Source organism: Rhinopithecus bieti, unplaced genomic scaffold (genome assembly GCF_001698545.2).
Source record: "Rhinopithecus bieti isolate Rb0 unplaced genomic scaffold, ASM169854v2 scaffold_26131, whole genome shotgun sequence".
Classification (NCBI taxonomy): Eukaryota; Metazoa; Chordata; class Mammalia; order Primates; family Cercopithecidae; genus Rhinopithecus; species Rhinopithecus bieti.
The window spans coordinates 453,352-462,386 of NW_016812390.1; the positions used below are offsets into that span (position 1 = coordinate 453,352).

At 39.5% G+C, this 9,035-nt stretch overlaps 1 protein-coding gene and 1 pseudogene across 3 annotated transcripts in view; one reads left to right on the forward strand and one right to left on the reverse strand.

The window, feature by feature from the left end:
* TNPO3 (transportin 3) overlaps positions 1 to 9,035 on the forward strand; it is a 107,515-nt gene that overhangs the window by 23,321 nt on the left and 75,159 nt on the right. The window lies entirely within an intron of this gene.
* On the reverse strand, positions 6,291 to 7,484 carry LOC108544865 (ornithine decarboxylase pseudogene; annotated as a pseudogene).

Below are 9,035 nucleotides of genomic sequence, written 5' to 3' on the forward strand. Positions count from 1 at the left end.
CAAAAAAAAAAAAAAAGAAAAAAAAAAGAAAAAACACACACACCCCACACAAATCCAGAGTGGGCCATTTTGTCTTAGTTTTTAGTATGCCTCGCTATTTAGATTTGTCTGGTTCTTTTCTTATGATTGCATTTAGGTCAAACCTTTTTTGGAAGAATACTGCATAGACGATAATTTGTCGTTTTTACTGAATCACATCAGGAGTCACATAAAAGCTATTGGTGATGTTTTATTACTTTGGTTAAGACATCAGTTATTTTAGTCTTTGATAATTCATTATCTAGATAATGGTGATCTTCTATTGTCTGTTTCTTTCTAGTTGTCACTTGGTTTTGCTTTTCTCCCCTCTCCGACGTGGTCTCGCTCTGTCACCTAGGCTGGAGTGCAGTGGTGTGATCACGGCTCACTGCAGCCTTGACCTCCTGGGCTCAAATAAATGGACCTTCCACCACAGCCTCCAGAGTAGCTGGTATTACAAGCATGTACCACCACATCTGGTTAATTTATTTATTTCTTTCTTTTTTGTGTAGAGATGATGTGATGTCTCACTTTGTTGCCCAGGTTGGTCTTAAGCCCCTGGCTTCAAGTGATCCTCCCACCTCAGCCTCCCAAAGTGCTAGGATTATAGGTGTGAGCCAGTGTTCCTGGCCTGGCTTTGCTTTTGTTTGGTAGATGCTTGATACGTTGTTTAAGAAAAGTTGAAGAGATAAATTATGTTTTCTTCCTGAAAGGATTTTCTTTTGCATCTAGCAGGTCTTTATGACAGGAGCAGATCTCTTTGAAATTCAAAAAGGAATTGAGCAGATTCTAAACTGTGTTTCAACCGTTTTTTTGTTTTGTTTTCCTAGACAGGGTCTTGCTCTGTCGTCCAGGCTGGATTGCAGTGGCGTGATCATGGCTCACTGCGACCTCTGCATCCTGGGCTCAAGCAATACTCCCACCTCAGCATTCGTGCCCACACCCCCCCAGTAGCTGGGACTACAGACACGCCATCATGCCAAGCTAATTTCACCTTGTTGCCCAGACTGGTCCTGAGCTCCTAGGGCTCAAGCAGTTTTCCTGCCTCAGTTTCCCAAAGTGTTGGGATTACAGGCATGACCCCCTGGGCCTGGCCTACTTTCTGTTTCTATGAGTCTTGCTACTTTAGATATCTTATGTAAGTTAGAATCATTCAGTATTTATCTTTTAGTGATAAATGTATTTTCACTTAGTGTAATGTCCTTGAGGTTCATCCATGTTGTAGTGTGTGTCAGAATTTCCTTCTTGAAGGCTTAGTAACATTCCACTGCATATATATACATTTGTTTATCCATTTATCCATAGATGGGCATTTAGGTTGCTTCTGTCTCTTGGTTATTGTGAATAATGCTGCAGTTGGCTGCAGTTGGACATGGGTATGCAAATATCTTATCTATTCGAGATCTTTTTTTTTTTTTGAGTTTAGCTCTGTTGCCCAGGCTGGAGTGCAGTGGCATGATCTTGGTTCACTACAATCTCCGCCTCCCGAGTTCAAGTGATTCTCATGCCTCAGCCTCCCAAGTAGCTGAGATTAACAGTCGTGTGCCACCATGTCTGACTAATTTTTGTATTTTTGGTAGAGATGGGGTTTTGCCATGTTGGCCAGACTGGTCTTGAACTCCTGGCCTCAAGTGATCACCCGCCTCCCAAAGTGCTGGGATTACAGGTGTGAGCCACTGTGCCTGGCCCTGTTTGAGATTTTATATTCAGTTCTTTTAGATATATAGCTAGAACTGGGATTTTTGGAACATATGGTAGTTCTATTTTTAATTTTTTGGGAGCCTCCATCCCCATTCCCACCAATGATGCAAAGGTTCCAATTTTTCCACATCCTTGTTAACACTTATTATTTTCTGAGGTTTTTTGCTTTGTTTTTTTGGATAGTGGTCATTCTCTTGGGTGTGAGGTAATATTTCATTGTGGCTTTGATTTGCCTTTCCCTATGGTTGGTGATGTTGAGCATCTTTTCATATGCCTGTTAACCATTTGTGTATCTTCTTGGGAGAAATATTTGTTCCAGAAATGCCATCCAAGAAATCATTGTCAATTGCAATGATTATGAAACTTTTCTCCTAGGCTTTCTTCTAAGAGTTTTATAGTTTCAGGTCTTACGTTTAGGTCTTTAGTCCTTTTTGAGTTAGCTTTTATATGTGATGTACGGGACTAACTTTGTTCTTTTTCATGTGAATATTCAGTTTTCCTAGCACCATTGTGTAGTCTTGGCACCCTTGTCAAAGACCATTTGAATCCTTTACAGGAGGGTTTATTTCTGGGTCTATTCCATTATATTTGTCTATGTGTCTGTCTTTATGCTAGTACCATACTGTTTTGATTACTATGGCTTTGTTGTAATAAGTGTTGAAATTGGAAGTATGAGACCTCCAATATTATTCTTTTTTAAGATTTTTTTGGCTCTTTGGGGTCTGTTGAGATTCCATATGAAGGAAACAATTCCATTTTCTGCAGAAAATGTCACTGAGATTTTGGTGAAGGTTACATTGAATCTGTAGATTGCATTGGGTAGTACTGAAATCTTAATATTAAGTCTTCCAGTCCATGAACATGAGATGTCTTTCATTTATTGGTGTCATCTTTAATTTCTTTCAGCAATGTTTTGTAATTTTCAGTATACAAGTCTTTCGTCTCCTTGGTTAAGCTTATTCCTGAGTATTTTATTCTTTTTTATTCTATTGTAAATGGAATTGTTTCTTTTCAGATTTTTCGTTGTTAGTATGTAGAAGCAACTAATTTTAATCTGTTAATTTTGTGATCTGCAACTTTGCCAAATTCATTTATTAAGTCTAACAGTCTTCTTATGGAATCTTTTGGGTTTTCTACATGTAAGATCATGTAGAAGGCTCTTACATTATATGTGACCAGAGATTATTTTATTTCTTCCTTTCAACTTAGATGCCTTTTGTTTTTCTTGCCTAATTGCTCTGGCTAGAACTTCGAACACTATGTTGAATAGAAGTGGCAACAGTAGACATCCTAGTCTTGTTCCTGTTAGAAAAGCTTTTTGTCTTCAGTGTTGTATGATGTTAGCTGTTGATTTTTGCATATATGGCCTTTATTATGTTGAAGTTGTTTCCTTCCTGGTTTGTTGAGTGTCTTTATCATGAAAGGGTGTCAAAGTCTGTCAGATGCTTTTTTTGCATAAATTGAGATGACCATGTCTTTTCCTTCTTCATTCTGTTAATGTGGTGGATTACTTTGATTTTCATATGTTGAACCACCCTTGCATTCCAGGTATAAATCCCACTTGATGATGATGTATAATCTCTTCAGTATGCTGTTGAAAAGCCAGGCATGATGGCTCATGCCTGTAATCTGACCTATTTGGGAGGCTGAGGCAGGAGGATTGCTTAAGACCAGGAGCTCGAAACCCATCTGGGCAACATAGCAACATCCCATCTCTAAATTTAAAATTTTGAAAATAAAAACTTAAAAATTGAGAAAAAAATATGCTATTGAGTTCCATTTGTTAGTATTTTATTAAGGGTTTTTGCATTACTATTCATAATGGATTTTATTAGTCTGTAATTTTCTTTTCTTGTTTCTTCTAGCTTCGGTGTCAGAATAATGCTGGTTTCATAGAATGAGTAGAAAGTGTTCTTTCCTCTTCAGTTTTTGGAAATAGTTTGAAAAGGATTAATGTTATTTCTTTACATGTTTTGTAGAATTCACCAGTAAAGCCATTTGTTCCTGGGCTTTTCTTCATTGGGAAGTTTTTCATTACTGATTTAATCTCTTTACGAGTTATAGGTCTATTCAGATTTTCTGTTTCTTCATGATTTAGTCTTGGTAGGTTATGTTTCTAGGAATTGTTTATTTCATGTAAGTTATTCAATATGTTCACTTGCAGTTGTTCATAATACTTTTATAACACTTTTATTTCTGTAAAATTGGTAGTAATCTCCTGACTTTCATTTCTGATTATTTAAATCCTCTCTCTTCCCTCTTTCTTTCCTTCCTTCCTTCCTTCCTTCCTTCCTTCCTTCCTTCCTTCCTTCCTTCCTTCTTTCCTTCTTTCTTTTCTTCTTCTTTTCTCTTTCTTTTTCTTTCTTTCTTTCTTTCTTTCTTTCTTTCTTTCTTTCTTTCTTTCTTTCTTTCTTTCTTTCTTTCTTTCTTTCCTTCCTTCCTTCCTTTCCTTCTTTCTTTCCTTCTTTCTTTCCTTCTTTCTTTCCTTCTTTCTTTCCTTCTTTCTTTCCTTCCTTTCTTTTCTTTCTTTCTTTCTTCCTTCCTTCCTTTCTCTCTCCTTCCTTCCTTCGTTCCTTCCTTCCTTCCTTCCTCTCTCTTTCTTTCTTTCTTTCTTTCTTTCTTTCTTTCTTTCTTTCTTTCTTTCTTTCTTCTTTCTTTTCCTTCCTTCCTTCCTTCCTTCCTTCCTTCATCTGTCCATCCATTCATTTGTTCTTTGTTTCTTTCCTTTCTTCCTTCTTTTGAGACGGGGTTTCAGTATTTTTTCCAGGCTCACCNGCTTCACATCCTACCTCAATCTCTGCTTTATAAAATATTAAAATCTCTTGCTGAGTACAGAGGTGGAAGCTGATATCATTCTGATGTATTGGATTCATGAATGACAGAGAGGAATCATTTGTTTCAGACATTTTAAAGCTAGCAAAATGTTCCAGAAGTATACAGAGGAGAGTGAATTTACTAGTTGTGTTTTAGGTTAAATGGGATCAATGTGCTTTTACTTGTTCGCTTGTTTGTTTTTGACATAGAACCTCACTCTGTCGCCCAGGCTGGAGTGCTGTGGCATGATCTCGGCTCACTGCAACCTCTGCCTCCCGGGTTCAAGCGATTCTCATGCCTTAGCCTCCCAAGTAGCTGGGACTACAGGCAGCTGCTGTCAGGCCTGGCTAATTGTGTGTGTGTGTGTGTGTGTGTGTGTGTGTGTGTATATTTTTAGTAGAGACAGGATTTCACCAGGCTGGTCTTGAACTCCTGATCTGAAGTGATCTGCCCACCTTGGCCTCCCAAAGTGCTGGGATTAACAGGCGTGAGCCACTGTGCCCAGCTCTCTCTTATTTCTTAATCTAGCTTAAGCTTTGTCAATTTTTTTGTTGTTGTTAATTTTGAAATACTTTATTTTAAAAACAGGTCACAACACTATGGCCCATTCCATTGTACAAGCTACAGATGCTTGCTTAGCAGTCGAGGGGCACTCTTGAGTACCATATCTGAAAAGTGAATAAAAATCCTTATAAAACAAATATTTAAATAGTTTCCATAGGAACATAAATAATGTGTGAACTATATCCTAGTCTTCCATATTGCCACATCCATGCGAACCCAACTCTTACGAAAAGTGAATAAAAATCCGTATAAAACAAATATTTAAATAGTTCCCATAGGAACACAAATAATGTGTGACCCATATACTAGTCTTCCATCTTGCCCCATCCACGCGAACCCAACTCTTATGAAATCCCTTAATTCAAGCAGGACTCATAGTTAACAACTACTAGAGCGATATCTACATATTAATACTAGCGGAAGCACAGGTTGCTGAGTGATGTTTCATTCCATTTTCCCAAGCATAAGTCACAGGCAGGGTGCTAATGCCCTGTTCCTCTATCTGGGGTGGGAGGTCGTGGTTCTAGATTTGCTACATGAGTTTCGATGCTAGTCCTGATATCACATGTAGATTGTTGGCCTCTGGAATCCAGTGAAAGTGGAAGTAGCAGCAAAAGTGTCAGTGCCCATGTTTTTAAAGAGCAGCATCCAATTACCTACATATATTTTGGGCAGATCACACTGCTCAACAATCTGATCAAGGCCATCACATGTTCTTCCCATATGCTGGATGAATAATACTTCTCACTGATGTCGATCTCTTTTGCAGCAGGGGCTTTACATGTGCATGATCATAAAGGATTGATGAAATGATCCATATACTTCATCATTCATATAATACCTAAAGGTCTGTTCACTTGACTCATCTTCCTTATCAGAGTCTGTCCTTTTTTTTTTTTTTTTTTTCCTTTTTGAGACAGAGTCTCGCTCTGTCACTCAGGCTGGAGTGCAGTGGCGTGATCTTGGCTCACTGTAAGCTCTGCCTCCTGGGTTCACGCCATTCTCCTGCCTCAACCTCCCGAGTAGCTGGGACTAAGGCACCCGCCACCACACCTGGCTAATTTTTTGTGTTTTTTTTTAGTAGAGATGGGGTTTCACCGTGTTAGCCAGGATGGTCTCGATCTCCTGACCTCGTGATCTGCCCGCCTCCAGGATGGTCTCGATCTCCTGACCTCATGATCTGCCCACCTCGGCCTCCCAAAGTACTGGGATTACAGGCATGAGCCACCGTGCCCGGCCCTGTCTGTTCTTTTAATATGATATTTTTGGCAATGAAGCTGATGCCACATGAAATATCTGCCTGGCTTAGCTGTGACTCTCACTCTAGAGTCTGGTGGAAAATACTTGTCCTATGCTGGGTTGATTACACTGGTAATACTTCAGATTTAAGCCTCACATCCTCAGATCCAGGAAAGCAACTGCCAGTATCAAGCAGTTACATACTGAAACCAAACTCAACTCCTGTGTCAAAGACACAGTGGACATTGGAGGCTACCTGCATAAAGGTCTCAGGATTGGTACAGCTACTTCCTACATGGAAGCTGACACCAGTGACATCAATATTTAGCTCTTTTGCCCATTCCAGAAGAAGCCTGCTGGCTTTGAGCTTGGCACCAGATTTAACACTGAGGTGACGGACTGCTTTGGAATCATCATTTGCAATCTTAAAAACCAACTCTGCTTTGAGTGTGTTCTGGCAACTGACATCAACTTGACCTTATTACCGAAAATCATCATCTGGACTCCATTATTGGCAGTGTACTTAATTTGAGACATTTGTTTACAAGAATTTGCATAGATAAACCTTTTTGGGGGCATCCCCAGAATCTGCACCAATTGTATTTCAGCCTTGCTAGCACAGTCAAATCCTGTCCCAGTGGCAGTGAGAGTCTTTATTGATGGCTCTGCTATCATTATGTTTGACTGCATGAAAGGGGGTGACATGAGGAAGAGCTTTTAACCATCTTAGATGTATCTTTAGAATGTCTCTAAGGTCCATGACATAGAAGCCATCCTAATCATCATCAGAAGAAAATTCATTAAATTTTTGGTCCAGAATGTCCTTGGCAGTAAAACCTTCATCAAGGAAGCGAGTGGCAGTGAAACTCCTCATTACTAAACTTTTCATGGTGTCTTGATGTTCCTCTGAAACACAACAAAATGGAAAACTAAGAGATGGAATTGAAAGAAATATTTCCAGCTTCTCACAAAGACAGTTCTCCAGGAATTCCAAATCCTGCCTCTTGTGCCCTCAGAGCAGCAGTGGAAACATTCTCAGAGCACCTGGGTACCATGGAGAGTGAAGATGCTGCTCTCTGAGCCAGAGCTACAGGACCTCTGTGCTGTGCCTGTCAGTGCCTTGCTTCTGCCCGCCAGAGATGCTGGCCCAAGGTAGCGCTGGAGCTGTTGGCAGAGGGGCGGCCAGGGACTGCGGCTGCCGGGACTGACCTTGTTGATCTTTTTGTAGCATTCCCTTGATTTTCCTATCCTCTCTTTTGTTAATCTTTGCCATAAATCTTTATTATTTCCTTCTTTCTGCTAGCTTTGGATTTAGTTCGTTCTTCTTCTGGTTCCTTAAGGTATAAAATTAGGTTGTTGACTTAAGACCTTTTTTTCTTTTTTAATGTAAGCATATACAGTTATACATTTTATTTCTCAGCACAGTTTTTGTTGCATCCCATACATTTTGGTATGTTGTGTTTTTTATGCTAGTTCAGTTTAGTTCAGTTTTATACTAGATTTTATACTAGTTCAGTTTAATATGCAACATTGGGGTTTTTGTTCTGTTTTATTTTCTAAACATAAACACAGAAACACAATACAAATGTATAACTTAGTGAGTTACTATATGCGGATGTCCTTTTAGCCACCACCCAAGTCAAGAAACATCTTCATTTGTCTGAAGATGTTTTCTGATTTCCCTTCCTTGACCCATTGGTTTTTTTAAGAGTATGTTGTTTAATTTCCACATATTTGGGAAATTTCTAGTTTCCCTTTTGCTATTGACTCCTAGTTTTATTTAACTGTGATCAGAAAAGATACTTTGTATGATTTCAGTCTTTGAAAATGTATTAAGACTTACTTTGTGGCCTAACGTATCAGTCTTTTTAAGGAGTGGTATATTTCTTGTTTCCGTCACTGGGTCCCAGCTTGAGAGTTTGGAGTATTTACCAGGGCTCCTCTTCGATATCTCTGAATTCCAGTTTTGATTTCCCCAGGCTTGTGAGGATGTCCAGAGATCTTCAGCTTCTTAGCCTCTTGTCTTCCACTTTCAAATTGGCAAATGCCATGAGGGGAAAAGTGGAGCCGAAGAGTGAACTGAACTCTATGCTCTTCCATTCCTTTCTCTCTGGGATCTGTGGCCTCATATTTTAGCTTTGGTGTCTTTAAAAACGTTCTTTGTCGGGAGTATTTAGTGAATCTTTTTTCTTTTCTTTTCTTTTTTTTTTTTTGAGACCGAGTCTTGCTCTGTTGCCCAGGTTGAAGTACAGTAGCGTGTTCTTGGCTCACTGCAACATCCACCTCCTGGGTTCAAGCGATTCTCCTGCCTCAGCCTCCCGAGTAGCTGGGATTACAGGTGCGTGCCATCACACCCGGCTAACTTTTGTAGTTTTAGTAGAAATGGGGTTTCACCATATTGGCAGGGCTAGTCTCGAACTCCTGACCTCAAGTGATCTTCCTGCCTCGGCCTTCCAAAGTGCTGGGATTGCAGGCCTGAGCCACCGCGCCTGGTCTTAGTGAATCTTTTCTGGTAGTTTATGAATTGGTGTAATAATACCAGATGGTCTGTTATAACCAAAGTTGAAACACCTGATAAATGTTATGAGAGAGGTAGCATTATTGTTTAGGGAGCATATGGACATGAAACTAACTCCTGTGTGTTATTAAAAAGCTTTGCTACCTTTTCTCAACAAATTTTTTTTTTTTTTTTTTTTTTT